Source organism: Sciurus carolinensis, chromosome 1 (genome assembly GCF_902686445.1).
Source record: "Sciurus carolinensis chromosome 1, mSciCar1.2, whole genome shotgun sequence".
NCBI classification, from domain to species: domain Eukaryota; kingdom Metazoa; phylum Chordata; class Mammalia; order Rodentia; family Sciuridae; genus Sciurus; species Sciurus carolinensis.
Genome location: NC_062213.1, coordinates 73,364,749 through 73,383,063, shown reverse-complemented (window position 1 = coordinate 73,383,063; position 18,315 = coordinate 73,364,749). Strand labels below are relative to the sequence as shown.

Sequence of the window (18,315 nt, the reverse complement as noted above, 5' to 3'; positions counted from 1 at the left end):
GTTGGGAAGTACAAGATTCAGGGGCTGCATCTAGGAGGACCTTCCTGCCAGGTCATTACATGTGCAAGAGATTGGATTTGCAGTCTCAGGCTCATTTAGAATTAGCCTTACTCCATTCAGGGCGGTGGGGCCCTCCTGACCTACACATCTCCCACCAGGGTCCACCTCCCATCACGGTTGCATTGGGCTTCAAGTTTCCAACACATTCTTTTGGGGGGACTCATTCAAACCACGGCAAACACCAATAGGCAAATCAGTCCTTGATCTCCTGAGCTTGCTTTACAAAACCAGATGGAAATCAGAACCATGCCAAGCAGTAAGGATCTGTTATTTTGGGAGCGTGGGGTTGAAGAACAGCTCAGTGGGAATAGGTGGGGCTTGTAGCAACCTCAAAGACCCCTCCTCAATGCTATGCGATGACTTGCACCTTCACTTCTCAGTCCGTCTTGCAGATACTGGTGACAGGGCCTGCTTCTCTGTAGCTCCCCGACCACCTGTAAGAATCAAGCCAGACTTCTCATTGCCACCCATGACCTGTGCTGCCAGTGACCTTTGATCTTCTCTGCACACCAGACCCAATGTCATTGCACATAAAACTACTGCTAGAAATTTAAAAAAAGAAAGAAAGAAATAAAAGAGATTTTTTGGGGGGAGAGTTATGAATCCTGCTTCTTTGTGTTCTAGCCAGAGCAATAAAATTTATTCCCAATACTAATACTGCAATTTAAATTTATTATCTTTGTGCTTTACAGTATCCATAGCAGTAAAATCTATTCCCAAGAGAATCATTACAATTTCCAACTACTTAAGAAATTATTTTTGTTTATATTTTAAAGCCACAGCAATAAAATTTAACACCAACAATAATACTACAACTTTGTATGCCTTTAAAACTTGCCATAAATGATAATTGTGAGAAGAATGTCTGTAAACAAGTAAATGTTTTTCCAGGAGAAAGTAGCTTTTTTTTTTCTTTGTCTCAGAGTAAGACTCAGATTTTTAACAGTGTGTTGAGAAGCACACTCCTTTCCAATTAGTCAACAAGTCCTGTTGATCCTCTGTCCTCACATTTCGCAAGTTGGCTCATTCCTCTATCCAGACAGCCTCTAAAATACACACCGTTGCTCTTGTCCAAGGAGTATCTTGGGCCTGGGTAACAACACAGCCTTCTCCTTGCCTACTGTCCCACCCTGTGACCCATTCTCCACACAGTAGCTAAAAAGGACTTCCCCAAACACACATCTTTCCAGTTTCAGGGAAAAAAAAATGGGGAATAGAAAAGAAGTTATATAACAATACAAGAAGGTGACTAGTTACCTGTAGAATGCAGACACTGTGCTGGACAAATAATCTCATTTCTCTAACAAATCAGTGGCATAAAAGATGTAAAGGGGGAAGGAAAGTAGGAGACCGTGATCAAACCAGAGAGAACCAAGACCTCTAAACACTGCCATGTGTCACCTGTGGGCTTTGTGTGGCTTCTGACCCCAAGAAGCTAACTGAAAAGACATTTTCAAGAAATCAGGGAAATGTGAGTATGGTCTGAACTTTAAATGATATTAAAGAACTACTGTTAATTTTGTTGGCATGTGGTTTATGTTACCAAAGCAAAAAAGGCTTCATTTATCAATTAGGGGTGCATTCTTAGGTATTTATGGAGGAAATGACATGATGTCTTGAGTTTGTTGTAAAACACCCAGCCTCTCTTTTCCCTGAGTGGATGGTGGTAGGATAGATGAGAATAAGAAATGACAAAATGCTGATCCTTGCTGAAGCTCAGGGGCTGGGTACCTGAAGGTTTGTTATATATTGTTTACTTTTGTGAATGTTGGAAAAGTGGCATAATTAAAAGTAAAAACATTCAAGATAATAGGCCAGATGAAGTACTTTTTCTTTTTAATAGTAACTTATTTGAGAAAGATACTTTTTCATCAATGAAGATATTTTTAAAATAAATACCTACCTTCTGCGATATTGATTAAGACATAGCTTCTGTGTCCCTGAAACTCGCCATCTGGTTTGAGGGAGGAGATTGTTTATGAAAAGATACATAATAGTAGTAATAATAATAATAATAATAATTATAATACAAGAAGTCAGTCAACAACATATAAAACAGTCTGAAGGGAGACTCAAAATTTTAAGGTTCAGAGCACTGTGCATGTTATGCTACTTTTTGAATGTATAAGGAGGAAAATAAGAATCTGTACTCATATTTGTTTGTAGAAGCATAGAGTTAGGAAGGACTTAAACTACAAGCCAGGTGCAGTGACTCACACCTCTAATCCCAGCAGCTCAGGAGGTTGAGATAGGAGGATCTCAAGTTTAAGGCTAGCCTCAGTAATTTAGGGGGGCCCTAAGTAACTTAGTGAGACCCTATCTCAAAACAAAAAATAAAAAAGACTAGGGATGTGGTTCAGTGGTTGAGTACCCCTAGGTTCAAGTCCTGGCGCTTGCACACACATACACGCGCACACACACACACACACACACACACACACCCCTACAAAAAATTGTTATGATTTAGGAGGGAGGAGAACCAGCCAGCAGGGATTTTTACTGAATAGCTTTTATGCTTTTTTTTTTTTTCTTAAACATGTGAATACATTCCAGATTCAAAAATTTAAAAATGAAAGTACTGGGACTAGAGGTGTGGCTCCGTGGCAGGGTACCTGCAAGCATATGCAAAGCTCTGGGCTCCATCCCCAGCCTGAAAAACAGGAAGAAAAAAAAAGAAAGAAAAGAAAGTACTCTGGGTTCTTTTTCATATGGAATCCTTATCCAGGGTTCATTATCCTCCATATATAATCTGAAGTACTTTACGTGACCTCTCGACGTCCACAATCTGGCTTCTGTGTTCTTCCCTCTAGTTCTGCCTCTAGTGTCGAGTCCCACCAGGTTGGGCTCTGAAGGATCTCAGCTCCACCCTGCTCCTTCCAAGGCTGGATTCCAATATGCTCTTTGCTCCTCTGGCTTGTTTTCCTTCCCCACGTGGCCTCATCAAGTCCCACCCATGCTTCAGTTTCTGCTCAAGAGAGACCTCTTTCCCAGGCAGCCCTCCCTCATTTCCTTGAGTTCTGGAACCCAGTCAGTTCCTTGCTTTAAGCCCTTTTGTTATACACTTCCAGAAAACCTTTCGACTCTCTTTGGGCTAGGGTGACATGTGTCTGACTTGTGTGCCATCATCTGACTTCATCATTTTTTACTGGTCCATAAAGTCTCCAAGAGCCCAACTGATTCTTCTTTTCCTATGCTCCATCACCTATTCCTGAACTTCGTGTTTTGTGGAGTTCAACATAGGACATGTAAGTAAAGGAGTCACAGTTACAGAAAAAGAAAGAGGGGATTGGTTTGCATGTAAGGGATACCTGGAATACTGGGGCTGGTAGAGTTTCTGCAAGAAGTGAATGCAGACAAAGAGAAAAGCTGCTGCTAGGATGATCAGAAAGAGTTGGCACCAATTAGGTGAGTTGTGAAGAAGAAGGGCTATTGGAGGCAGATATCTTCCTCAACTCCCAGTAGGGGATGGCAAACATTTATACTGGAAAGAGGAGAGTTGTGGGGAAAAGTGGATGAAGAGAAAAGACTTTAAAGTTGAGGAAATGTGAGATATATATATATATATATATATATATATATATATATATATATATATGATGGGATATTACTCAGATTTAAAGAAGAATGAAATTATGGCATTTGCAGGTAAATGGATGGAGTTGGAGAATATCATGCTAAGTGAAATAAGCCAACCCCCCAAAACCAAAGGCCGAATGTTTTCTCTGATATGCAGATGCTAATTCACAATAAGGGGGGTGGCTAGGGAAGAATAGAGGTACTTTAGGTGGAGGGGAGTGAAGAGAGAGGAAGAGGCAGGGGGGTAGGAAGGATAGTACATATATGACTGCATGACTGATGTGATCCTACACCATGTACAATCAGAAAAATGAGAAATTATAACCCATTTTTGTATGATTTATCAAAATGCATAAATGTGTTCTACTGTCATGTATAACTAATTAGAACAAATAAAAAATTAATTTAAAATAAAGTAAAGGGAAATGACTTGTATAGTGGTTATTAGAGAGGTGTTGGTGTTTCCAGAGGTCTACCAATTCCATGGAAACCTCCATGAGAACACTTTGTTGTTCTTTGAGGATTCAGAAAATCTGGCAATTTAAGAACTAAAGACCTTTCAGATTTAGACAAACTAAGGAGAAGAGAAAGATGTGAGTCACGAGAGCTGAGATGTGAGATGGAGAAAACCAGGAGGTGAATTTGGGAAGCATTTCAGGGTAGGCAGCTGCAGTGAGGGGTGGGGGTGGTGTTGAGGGGTTCATGGAAGGTCATGGAAGGACATCCAACAGACGAGCCCTGGTATGGCTGGGATTCATAGCAAGTGATTTGCTTCACTGAGACATATTTTCACTGTTGGGAAAAAGACGGGCACTAAAAAGTACATTCTTATCCTCACAAGGATGGCATGAGGGGCTAAGGAAAGACTGCCTCTGGAAAGTTGTGGGTTGTTTTCTTTCTTTAATTTGTTTTCTGCAGTTTCCATTACATTTGATGTAAAAATGGCTACAGTCACTACTGAATGACAGGGAAGGGGAGGCTATTAGGATAGCTTGGTCTTTAGCCCCTCATTGACTTTCTGGAACTATGAAGAGATTCATAGCATTTCCTCATACTATGCAATCCTTTTCTGGTTGGTTTATATGCTGTTTTCCCTCCTTATGTGCAACTTCACTTTATGTAGTTCAGTTCCTTAAGGTCAATAGTGGCCCTAAAATATTAAATGGAAAATTCCAAAAAAAAAAAAAAAAAAAAACAATCCATAAGTTTTAAATTGCATGCCATTCTGAGTAGCGTGATGAAATCTTGTACCATCCTATTCCATTCAGTCCAGGATGTGGATCATCTTTGTCCAATGTATCCACACTCTATACCCTACCCACCCACTAGTTACTTAGTAACCATTTTGGTTATCAGGTACACTGACAGTGCTTCTGTACACACAACCCTTCTTTTGCTTACATTTGCTAAGTGCAAAAGTAGTGATGCTGGCAGTTCAGGTACACCAAAGACATTGAAGCCATAAATTGCTTCCTTTAAGTGTAAATGGGAAAGTTCTCAACTTGCTAAGGAAAGAAAAATGTTTGTATACTGAGGTCACTCAGGTCAATGGTAATAACAAATCCATGTGTGAAAATGTAAAGGAAGAAAAAGAAACCAATGCTATTTTGCTGTTGTACCTGAAACTGCAAAAGTTGCAAACACAGTTTATGATAATTGCTTGTTTAAAATGGAAAAGACATTAAATTTGTGTATATCCATGCACAGGAAAAACAACAACAACAACAACACAGTATGTTTAAGGTTCAGTTCTATTTGAGGTTTCAGACATCCACGGCAAGTTTTGGAACATTACCCCTGAAGAGAAGGGGGAATCATGGCATTGTCAGAATGGAACAGTCTTATGCTAAAGTGTCCAGCATGGAATTCTGCTGCACACCCTGTGCTCCAGAAGTGGTTTCAAGCAGGGGGAAACTTGTGAACCCTGAGCCATCCTGGATTCTTGTCCTACTTTTCTTCTTACTGACTGATGACCCTGAGCCAGTTGCTTCACTTCTGTGCCTTGGACCTTTTGTCTATAAAATGGTAGTCCAGAACCTATTGAGCTGTGGAGAGGATTATCAGGTTAAGCACACATGAAAGCCATAGGGGAGCACTTATTCCACTCAATCGTTGGCTCCCCTGGCTGCCCCAGCAGCTTAGAGGGAGGGAAGCTCTCCTGAGTGGCTGGGCAGGGTCAGTTAACATGGCAGCCAGCAGCACCACCTCCTACTGACCTGCCTTATCAGTAATTTGTCCAGAGCTTCCATAGCTGGCAGGTTGAAGGGCCTGCCTATGGGGCAGGGATGCTTGCTGTCTTTAGAGATAGGAAATGCCATTTTCTTCCCAACATCACTGAGTCAAAGCGGAAAGATCTATTTTCATTCCCACTCTGCTGTGCTGTAATTTTGGAATTCTGAACAAGCTGCTTTCCATCGCTGAAGCTTCATGTCCTTGTTTCAAAAATGAATTAAGGATGGGCCCTAACCAATGATGGTTCTAGTTATGATTTCCCCTTCTGATGGTGCAAAAGCAATATGCATTCAGTAGAAACCATGTTTTAAATGAGGATTTGGATCTTCTCCCAGGCTGGTGAGATGTGGTATGAGTTTCTCCAGATGCCAGCAGGGCAGTGGCAGTTCCCTGCAGCCCCTGATCATGAGGGGAGTCAACCCTCTATAGTGCATTGTGTGGCTAAATGGGAGTATTTAGTATTTAGGTGGATTAAATCCATTTTTGATTTATAATATTTTCAATTTGCAATGGGATTATTGGGATGTAGCCCATTGTAAATCGAGGAGATATTCAATGTTGGCTATTGGAAAGGTATATTTTTCTGCTCAAACTGTCATAATAAAGTGCCATAGACTGGACGGCTCAAACAGTAAAAATCTAGTATTTAACAGTTCTGGAGGTTGGAAGTCAAAGACAAAATGTGAACAAGGTTGGTTTCTCTGAGCCCTCTTTCCTTGACTTTCAGATGGACATCTTTTCCTTATGACTTCTTATGATCTTTCCTCTGTGCACATCTTTGTCCTATTCTTGTTTTATAAGGTCAAAAACTATATTGGATTAGTGCTCATCCACATGACCTTCTTCAAACTAATTATCACTTTAACAGTCCTGTTCCTACATACAGTTACATTCTGAGGTACTGGGGTTTAAGATTTCAACATATGAATTCAGGGTGGGATGGTGTGGGGACACACTCTATCCCATAACAGAAGGCTAAATGAGAAACTATGTGTTAAAACTTGACATAAAGCAGGCACTTGATAAACGGTACATGCCACTGTACTATATTTTGCCTGAGTTGGAAATTGGACCTTATTTTTTTCTATTTCACAGTGCAATTGTCTTACATCCATATCTGCCTCTGATGTGCTATCACTGGCTAGGGGTGAATGAGTGAAGAGCTAAGGCCTTCTCAAAAATTTTTTTTGGTGGCAATACTGTTGAACAGAAAAATTGATTTGGTAAATCTCCCTAGGCCACTTATGATCAGGGGTTCTAGGACATCATCTCTATTGTCCAGAATTTGCTTTTACTAGTCACATGCCATGTATCTCTGGAACACAAGGTCACACTTGTTACCTTATGAATAAAGGGAAATCTGTCCTGAACCTTTTGGATTGCTTATGGGGTCTTTGCAAAACAGCTTTTCAGTATTTCTTCAATTAAAATAAAAGCAAGCAAATAGCAGAAGTGACAACAACAATAAAAGGAGTTGAAAGAGAGGGAGAAAGAACTGCATAGTTCCAAAGATAAGAAAAGTCCAAAAGTCAATCAAACTCTTGGGAGTTCCACCACAGGCCCAGCTCCCAGGGTTTTGGTACAGGACCCTGCTGCTAGTGGGCTTTTATTTTCTTTTCTCTCTTCTCGTTCCCAGGCTTCTGCATCCTACAAATGTCACCACCAGTTATGTATTCCTTTGCGTGGTGCTCTCATGGCTCTCTGTCACTCAAAATGTCCCTCTTGCCGAGGTTAATGACTGTGAGCAAGGACTTGCTGGTTGGCACCTACCCTTCTTCAGGAGCAAAGTAGACAGAGGCTTCAAGCCCTGCACCATTGCCTGCAACCTCTGACTCTCCAAGCCCTCTGCATTCTGACCTTCTCTGCTCTTCTGCTTAATGACAATTATAAATGTTCAAGAGGCACACCACTGAGGCAAGAGGCCTTAGCTAATTGAGCAACATGATTAAATGGAAGTAGACTTTTTTTCTTCCTTCCAGTACACAGTTATGTATATTTCAAGAGTAGAAATAATGAATTTGAGAAAAAAAAAAAATAAGGCTGAAACCTAATGGAGCTTTAAAAAAAAATATTTCTAGATTTTTGGGTAAAAAAAATCCTGGTTGTAATTTTGGGTTTCCTTGATGGATGGATCCACTTCAGGTGGGGGATGTCAAAGGCTCAGGTGTGGGGGGCAGGAGGAGGGTGGACTACAGCTGCAGTGCAGAGAGGCCAGATGGCTTGCAAGGAAGGAGCGGAAACTCAGGGAATTCTAATGATGAGAAGCCCTCAAAGAGCTTTCAGAGAGCTGACGGACATGCTGGGAATCCTGGGAGCTGCCGCAATTAGCATCTAGAAATGACTGTAGGACATCCTTGCCTAAAATATAGGTCTTCAGTGCAACACAGCCTCTGCATTTGGAGCATGTGGTATGAAGAAACACACAAGCTGAACAATTGTATATGCATTTACCATATATATGTATGCATATATATTAATCCTATGTATAAATAAATCAAATTGGTACACATCTGTTAAATACATGCTGATGAGAATAAAACCAAACAAGGGGGAGATGGTAAGTTACAAGGTTCCCAGTCTCCCTCTCTTGTACACTATGTCAGGTTGCTGTCAGGAACAAGTTCCTGGTTGCCTATCTGGGAAGGGAATGGTTTCCTGGAGTGAAGGACAATGCCCAGCTTAGTACTGGCACAGGCAGGTACTCTCTCTGCCTTTGGGGAAAGCTGGACCACCAACAAAAGATGAGGCTGCCACCATTCCTCATCTTTCTCTTCTTCCTTTGGAGGGGAGCAGTACCAAGGATTGAATCTGGGGCACTTAACCACTGAGCTACATCCCCAACCCCTTTTTATATTTTTATTTAGAGACAGGGCCTCACTAAGTTGCTGAGGTTGACTTTGAACTTGGGATTCTCCTGTCTCAGTTTCCTGAGCTGCTGGGAATGCAGTCGTGTGCCGCCATGCTTCACCAACCTCTCTCTTCTTGAGCTGTATGTACTTTATTTTAAACAGTACAGGACACCTCAGGTAACCAGTGTCAAAAGATGCTCTAATGTTCAAGCAGAGTTCACGGGAAAGGAAGGCCCAGCCCTCTTAGGAGTCCTCCTTGTCCTTAAGGGTTTCTGGTGAGAGTGTGTATATAGAGGGTGGTGAGAGGGCTGCAAAGAGGTTGGAAGGAAGACATCTCCTTCTTTGTAGAAAAACAGATGCCCTGCATTGGGGATTAGCTCATTGCTTCCCATAGGAAAAAAAAATCCATGCAGTGGGCTCCTTACTGAGCACTGTCTCAGGGATGACATGACACAGGAGAACGGGTCTGGTCCTGTTCTCTTATAACAGTTTTGGAGCTGTCAGTTGGGAAGAGGACAGGCAGAGGGAGGAGGGGGCACTGTGACAATGCAGGGAAGGCTGGTTACTCCTCCCCATGACCAATTTGATTCCTGTCTATCCCACTATATCTTCTGGCTTAAACTCCTCCAGCCACGCTTAGTGACTTATTTGACTTGATTCATTGCCTCAATGTCACACCTGCAGTTTCATGAGAAGACACGAGTGCCTGCCTCAATGGTGACAGTCCCTGGGGGTAGGGGATAAGGATGAGGGTGTATCTTCTTCCCTGTGGCTTTCCCTGTCCAGTTTGACCACTGTCACATTTGGTGACAGAGGAGATGGATTAGGGGAAAAAAGAATTCCTGTCAGGCTCAGAGCACTATAGGAATTGTACTTACTGATCCCCTCCTCTGGCTAATTTGTGCCTTTTAGAGTAATATTGTATTTTTTGCTATTTGGGTTTGTTCCTGGTCCTAGGAGTGAAATTAGTAAATATGGCCTTCAAATCTCAGTGCACAAAGAAGAAAATTCACACACAAAAAAAGTGATTTTTTTTTTTTTTTTTGCATGTTTTCCTTTGTCTGTAGTGCAGCTTTGTTGAGTGTCTCACCTGGTGGGGTTTGCTTGCAGGTATAGTCACTTGAGTTGCCAGAGACTCTGTCTATTGGGTTTTTCTATTTTCCTTTTTTTTTTTTTTTTTTTTTTGTCTGTATCTATTTGCCCCTGGGAGTGCTACAAAATACATTGAGGATGAGAAAATAAACAAGACAAACATTGGTGAGCCTCTGTGTTAGTCAACTTTTTGTTACTTTGAACAAAATACTTGACAGGAACAACATAGAAAATGAAAAGTTTATTTTGGCTCATGATTCCAGAGGTTTAGTTCATGGTCAGCAGAATCCATAGCTCTGGGCCTAACATGAGGTACAGTACATGGTGGAAGGATGGGAGAGCAGAGGGAAACTGCTCACCTCATGGCAGTCAGGACTCAGGGAGGGAGGGAGAGAGAGAGAGGGAGAGGAAGAGGAAGAAGGAGGAAAGGGGTGGAAGGGCAGATGAATCCTCCAGGACATGCCCCCAGTGACCACCTCCCCCAGCCACAACCCACCTGTGTAGTCACCACCCAGTCAGTCCATTCAAACTGAGGGACCGATTAGGTTACAGCTCTTGCTGTCCAATCATTTTACCTCTAAAAATTCCTGCATTAACACAGGAGCTTTGTGGAGACACATCACTTCTGAACCATAACAGCTTCCAAGATTTTCCAGTTCCTGATGGTTTCAGAACACAGAGGACAGTCCTACCATGAAGCAGCCAGCCAGTGACTGGAGTATGGTGGGGGAGGATGGGATGGAGGTGGCGGACCTATGAGAGAGGATGGGGGACAACTGATGACAGAATTTGAGATGAAAATCCTACTTTAGAGACAGCTCATGACCAAGCCAGGGTGTTGAACTCTAAGATGGAGCAGGACTTCTAGCTGATCTATTCCCCCAGCTTAGTGTGCAATGCTACTGACTGGCTGCAACTATGCAGGGACAACAGAGGCAAGGACCAAGAGGAAGGGAAGCAACGTGAGTGACACAAGCCCCAGCAGAGGCTTGATGAGAGGTCTGACAGGCAGAAATGAGACTGTGGAACAGCAGTGGGTGAAAAAGTGAAACAGAGGAATATGGAGAAAGCCACTGTGCTTTGGAAGAAGAAGACCTGTGTCTCTCTTTTCCCCCTTGACGCAGAAAGCCTTGGGAATGGGATTTACCTTCTTGGCACCTCCATTTTTACCTAATTGTAAGATGGAGCCAATGATAATCCTACCTCACAAGGATAGCTCATGAGGAGATTGGGTGACTTACTTAAAACCAGTAAACACGAACTGGATTTCCATGCTAACACAGTACTTGGCCAGTGGTGACCACCTAACAGATTTGGATGAAGACATAAATAAATAGGTGAACATAAGACAGAAAAGAGAGAAAAAATGAGTGATCAAAATCATTAAGAGGGAGCTAGGCAGAGAACCAAGAAAAGAGCCAAATGGTGAAGGCATCCACAGAGGCCTCTGACTCACACAAAGTGGCAAAAAGAGTGGCACAGTCCAATGGAGAATCCATGCTGTGAGAACCTGGAGTACCAGCTACAGCGGGATGAGTGGGAAGCAGAGAGAGAATGGTCACCACTGGGTGGGTGAGAGAAAGTCAATAACAATCTGTTCAATGAGTAATATGATTTGGGTCTTAAATGTCTCCCCAAACTCATATGTGGAAGGCTTGGACTCCAGTTGGTGGTGCTGTTGGGAGGTGGCTTTTAGGAGGTGGGGCCTAGTGGAAGGAAGTTAGGTCATTGGGGGCCTGTCCTTGAATGGGATTTAGGGACCAATCCTCCTCCTCTCTCTCTTTGCTTCCTGCCTCCCATGAAGTGAACAACTTTCCTCTACTTTGTGCTCCTCCTCATGATGCTCTGCCTCACCACGGACCCCAAAACAACAAGCCAAGCAACCATGGGCCTAACCCTTTGAAGCCATGAGCCAAAATAAACCTTTCCTCCTTTTAAGTTGATTACTTCAGGTGTTTTGTCACAGCAATGAAAAGCTGACTGACAGTGAGACTGAAGGGAGTGGTAGAATTTATAAGGACTTAGGTTGTGTTGGTTTGGATGTATTAGAGTTAAGAGTAAGGTGGGAGAGCTACATTTGCAGACTGAGATGATTCACCATATCTGACATTTGCAATAGATGAGAACTTTATTCAAAATAGCAATCTAAGAAAGAGACTTAGTTTTGTGTTTTATTTTATTTTTTTTTCAGGAGAGACAACATTTCCTTATTTGCTCTTAATTTAGTGATTTGGTTCAGTCCAGAAGATAAAGCAAATGGAAAAGAGAGCAGAGAAAGAGTTCCAGCTCTAATTGAAAAGATGGCAAGTCAAGCTTCTACAATTGTGTCATGAGAGGTAAAGAGTTTCTCAAAGGAGGTGACAACATTGTTTTGTCCTTCAGGAAGGGAGCTGGTGAAAAGGGGATGATTGTAGTTGATTTAAGGGGTGAACATTGAGAGGCAAAAGACCAAGGGTGAAAGGGCTTCTCTGAGTGGTTCTTTTGTTCATGGGCAAGATGTTGTTGATGATGGGTTCAAGGGGAGTGGGAGGGCACTGGGGAAGTGGGAGGGATGATGGATTGCCCATGAACCTATGAAGAATGAGGCAAAGCAGCATGAAACCATTTGTTTGGGCTTTATAGATTTTCTAATAAAAACGTCAAGGTTTTTTCACACCATTTTGAAAATGTCATCAAATGCAAAACAGTTCTCCTTGTGCCAGTGACAAAGGCTGCATTTCCAATGGTAAATTCCAGCTCGAGATGCAATAACAAACCTTGTCAGGTTTGCCTCCAAGTCAAACCAGGGGTCAGGTTTGGTCCAGGACCCTTTAGGGTGATCTTTGACCCCTCACTGTAACTGAACCCTCCCAACAGAATCCAGAACTTTCCAGCCTAAGAAGTATTTGGAGGGTGATTAAGGGTTCGTATTTGCCTACTGGGAATATCCCTAAGATCAAGGAGTCCAACCTTGAGCCATATTTGGGAAGTATAGCACAGATCTCTGAGTCACTGACTCATTTAGGTTCTTTTTCATGTAGCCATTCAAAATATTCAGGGCTGGGAGTGTGGCTCAGTGGCAGAGTGCTTGCCTAACATGTGCAAGGTCCTGGGTTTGATCCCCAGCACAAGAAAAAAAATCTTTCAATGGACTTGCTTGTCTCTAGTCTCTCCCCTTTACAACCTGCCTCACATACATTTTCTAAATTATCTTTATTTTAAAGCATCTCACTCTTATAACAACCCAGCTCAAAAAACTTCAATGGTTTCCCTTTGCCTTTTAAAAATTTCCTTTCTATAGCATTTTTCTTCAACCCAAGAAATTCAAAACAATATAATTTCAAAACACAATCCACATCAGAGTGATGAATAAGATATTTGATATCCTTGCTTCCTACCATGCCTCAAAATCCAGCATGTCTCATCAGCACATGTCTTATAGTACATCTCAATGTGGAAGTTAAATTTTATCACATATGCTTGATCTCTATTTAGCTTTTCTAAGATTTCCAGGTTTAAGAGAAGATTGCTAAACCAAACGTACCTTACAGTTTTCTAATAACTGATTCAAATATCAACTCTTTAGAGTTGACTTATACTAGTTAAATTTGAATCAAAAACCCAATTCTTGTTATTACAGACTGCTGTCCCACTGTAGGAATGGCCCATTCCATTTTGCCTTCTAAGTGCCAGCTCTGTTGGCTGGCTGGTTGCACCCTAATTTGTTTGCTGCCTTATCTTTTGAAATTCCTTGGCATGTATTCCATGCTTGGCCAAACTCAACCGGGCTCTGCTCCACCCCCAGGGTTTGCACTTTGGCTCTCCATTGCGATGCCTTTGCCTATGTCTGTCCTTCCATCCTTGCCTGTTGGAAATTTGCTGTTCCTTCAGGATTGGTCTCAGAAATCACTTCTTTCATGAAATCTTTCCTGATCCCCTTAATCTGTCAACTCTGTTTTTTTTCCCCCATGATTTTGAACACATCAGTATCTTCAATCAATCCCCTTTAACATGTATTCTTGTTCCTGTGTTCTGACCTAATTAAAAATGCTCATCTCTTTGAAGTAGAAATCCATTCCTTGTGCATTTTTGAGCCCCCTACACCCACCACCTGCAAGGCAATATGGATCTGAAGAGCAGCTAGAGGCAAGGCAGTGAGGGTTACCCATGGCTCCCTGCTTGTCTAGAAGACACTAGCGTCAGTGTGACAGGTTTGCTGCCAGGTGCTTCTCTGGAGCCACCCAAGTGCCGGTAGTCTGATTAGCAACATCTAAGCAAGAATTTTGTTTCTTGCAGGAAGAAAATTTTGAGAAGCTACTAGAGCATCTCCCAGTCACGATTTACATACAGGGTATAGAAGGCCAGTGCTAAAATAACTGGAAGTAGCTCAACCTGTTAGTCACAAACAGAATAGTTTAGTCGTAGATCTGTTAGTGGTCTGTGACAGAATCCTGAGCACAACTGTCTCTGAGTTTTCCATTTGTAGGAGGGATTGTCATTTCTGGCAACCTGACCAAACATTTTGACTATTTTAGTTCAAGTTGGAAACTAAAAGCAGCCTTATTCATCCATCTGCCCATTTATTTGTTCACTCACTCTATCTATCCATCCATCCATCTATTTATTCAATCAATAACTGAACAGATAACTAAATACCTGCTATGCTCCAGGAAGATAAAGCAGTGAGAAAAACAGTCTCCCATCTCACTCACATACTAGCACAAACACATACACAGTCAGACCTCTGTATCCACAGACTCCTCATCTGTGGAGTCAACCAAACTCAGACTGAAATATTTAAAAAGGAAAAAAAAAATGAATGTGTACTAAACATGTACAGACTCTTTTTTGGGGGTCATTATTCCCTATACAATACCACATAACAATCATTTACAAAGCATTTACATTGTATTAGGTATTATAAGTAATCTAGAGGTGATGTAAAGTGTGAGGATATGCATAGGTTATAGGCAAACACCACACACCATTTTATATAAAGGACTTGAGAACCTTTTGAGAAGATTTTGATATCTTCAGAAGGTCCTGAAACCAATCCTTCTGGGAAAAATATATATACATTTGAAATCAGGTGTGATAAATGCTCCAAATAAAGATGGATGAAGAGACTGAAAGTAACATAGTGCTGTTTGGGACAGACCAGTGTATCTAAAGAAGCCTCATTTGAAGGTGTGGCATTTGAGCAGAAGCCCCATTTGAAGGTGTGGCATTTGAGCAGAAGCCCCATTTGAAGGTGTGGCATTTGAGCAGAAACCTGGATGAAATGTGTGTCCCTGGGGATGCTCTGTTGTACCTCCGGACAGAAGAGTTCAGTCAGACAAATGCACCAGCTGTATGACCCTGGGCAAAATAATAAGTTCTGTGAGCACTGGTTTAAAATAAGACCAATAATGCCCACCTGGCAAGGTGCTTGTGCACATTAAATGCAATAATGCATGCAAACTGCTCAACATATGGTAGAGAGTACCCAGGTGGCTGCTATCAATGATAGTGGATGCTCTTATATGGAGCCAGGGTGGGCAGATTGAGAACTAATTCTTCTCTCTCTTTTTTTGAGGGGGGTGCTGGGTATTGAACCCAGGGTTGCTTATCCACTGAGCCACATCCCCAACCCTTCTTATTTTTTAAGACAGGGTATGACTAAGTTCTGAGGCTGACTTTGAACTCGTGATCCTCCTGCTTAAGCTTCCACAAGTCACTGGGATTACAGGTGTATGCCATCACACCCAGCTCATTCTACTCTTCCCTAGCCTCCTATTATCCTTCAATCTCTCTTGGTCTCTTTTTAAATCTAGAAATGGAGAAGCAGCCCTTCTTGCACTCTTCCCCCAAAATGAAGGAGGCCAAGTAAGACAGCAACTATAAGAATACACTGAAGGGCTGGGCATATAGCTTAGCAGTAGAGCTCTTGCCTAGCATGCCTTAGGTCCTAGATTTGATTCCCAGCACTAAAATTAAGAAAAAAAAATACATTGAACTAGCTCTTCAGTTTTTAAATGTGTGCATAAGCCAGGAATGTGCCAGCTCTTGCCACGTAGCGTTTGGCTGCAAAGACTCCAGTACAAGTCCTGCCCTTTAAAGACCTGAAGTGTAGACCCAGGCGGAGTCACATTTGCTAGCACAAGAGAAACTGGGAAGAGAGCCAGCTCCAAGGTGGAGACAAGGCTGAAGGGCAGGCTCAGAGTGACCGCCAGGAAGCAACAAAGCAGTGACACAACAGGAAGCTGGTGACAGAGTGTGGCCCTGTGAGGGCCAGGAAGAGCCCCGGGTGGTGGGGGCTGTTCGAGAGCTGGGATGACAGATGACGCATTTTAAGACAGGAAGGGAGGTAAATCTGTGCAGACCCTGAGTGAAATTCACATTACTATTCAAGGACCAAACAAAGCTTCCCCTTTCATTTTTCTTAAAAATACAACAGACATCTACCTATTTTGTAACTCCCCACCCCCAATGTTGGGAGAGGGCTTTTGTACCTCATCCCTCTTAGCCACTTACACATCCACCTTGCCATTAGTAGAATATCATCCCCAGGCCTGCCATTACTCTGCTGATCCCAGAGGCTGGAAATCGGAGCCTGCCTTATTATATAGAAAACTGCCCGATGGAGGCATCTAGCAGATGATTGACTCTCAATGACAACAGGATCTGCGTCTAAAATAATACCAGTAGATTGCAGATTGATTCATGGGACTGAGTACTGAACAACCCAAACTCCATTCTGTCTTCTGAGTTCCATCTCCAATCTCCTGACAGTTTCAAAATTGATAGAACAGCCTGAAGCCATTGAACAGAGTTATGTCGGCAATCACCTTTCTAATTCTTGCATATAGGTGCCAATATGTCAAGAGGACCCAGGGAAAAGGACAACAGGGCGGCTTTATTTAGTATTATGACAAGCAAATGCTTGAATACCAAGAAACTTTACAGCAGAAGGGAAAAGGGGTGGGGGGAGCCCCCGCATGGACGCCTGCCTTGAACTCCAGTGGCTCTGTATGGTGCAAAAAGGCGATTGCTAACAAAAAGGTTATTCAGCGGTTCTCCGAATAAACCCAAAGGTAACAAGTACGGACGGAGCAGATGTCAGGAGACTGAGCGCTACTTTGGAAAACTGCCGAGATATTTAAAAATAGCGCTTTCTTATTAACCCAAGCATAATGCTGAAAGTCCTTTAAAATAAAACTTCCCAGATGCCACCTGCATCTGACATGGCAATAGGATGAATGCCAGTGCGTCCACTGATACTGGAAATGCTCTTAAGAAACAGCCTCGACTGATTGTTCCGGCACAAACAAATCACAAACTAATTTATGTATTCCTGCAGCTGCAGCCCGGCGGAGGCAGGCGGAGGAGTCGGACCAATTCACAGTTGACTAGTGCTGCCTCATTCTTCGCAGATTTTGGCATTTAACTATAATTAAGATTTATTGTTCACTAGCTTGCAGGTCAGGGCAAGCATGACAATATGGGTAACTTTTCTGTTTACTAGTAAAATGTCTGGTAGGAGGAAGTCTCAAACCTTCCAAGCAGAACTTGACAGAAATAAATAGCGCCTCTTCACTCCAGGACTAGCGCATTACCGATTTTAATCAGACGTGAGGAGTCACTTGAAGCGAGGGCAGGGACAAATCGGAAAGAGCTAGTGAACTGTGCTGTTGCGTTTGCACCAGAAGGGTACGGGCCAGAAGCCAAATCAATTATTGCTGATCTTCAGGATTTGGGGAAAGGATTGTCTGCTTGGCGTGGGAGGGAAAGGGCCCTGGATGCCGACAAAGGTCATGCAGAAACGGGGATCTGCAGGTTTTAAGGGCCCCTCCTTGCCACCCGTAGGAGAACCATTCTTCATTTCTCCCCACTCTCAAGGATGCCCTTGGATCAAGTCAGATGGCCCGAGGAGGAGGGAGGCGGGGTTCAGCAGTCAGCGGTCACTCACCTGCTTTTACCGTCTGTCTGCTGAGGTCCTGTGCGGGTGACCCACGACACAGTGGGTGTGAATGCACAAACGGTGGTAAGCAGACAGCTGAAGAAGGGCATCTCATTCCCACTGGTTTCTTAGAAGGCAGAAATGTTAAAGCCTAACGTGCTTCCATTTTCTGGCATCTAAATGTTTTGTGTATTATTGCTTGCCCTCCTTGTCGTGTTTTTTAGGTACCTATATAAAATAGAAAAATATCACCGTCATGGGCCAAAGATTTGGAACCTAAGCTTATTCGATTTTTCTTGCTCCCTATTAAAGGAGGAAGGGAAAAATCCTTTGCTTTTCTGGAGAACTGCTGACTACAGAACACAATTTTACATGATAATGTAAAAATGTCTTTGTATCTCACCTAATGCTATAACAGATTCAAAATTGAGGTTTTGAAAAAAATCCATGCAACACTTAAGGAAAAATTAAGGATAAAATAACAGAAAATTATGCAATTCCTGCTTTGCCCTGTTTCATGTTGCCTGTTAATATTCGAGCTACCAGTTCATGGAAATTGAAGGGGGTTGGTTTCTGCTGGGATTTAGT

General features: G+C 42.5%; 1 long non-coding RNA gene across 1 annotated transcript in view; it reads left to right on the top strand.

Annotated features, from left to right (window-relative positions):
* The window catches only part of LOC124958445 (uncharacterized), a 45,168-nt gene that overhangs the window by 11,394 nt on the left and 15,459 nt on the right, over nucleotides 1-18,315 (top strand). The window contains exon 2 of the long non-coding RNA XR_007103887.1: nucleotides 12,001-12,145. This is a non-coding gene — a long non-coding RNA (uncharacterized LOC124958445). The remainder of the gene's footprint in view (nucleotides 1-12,000; nucleotides 12,146-18,315) is intronic.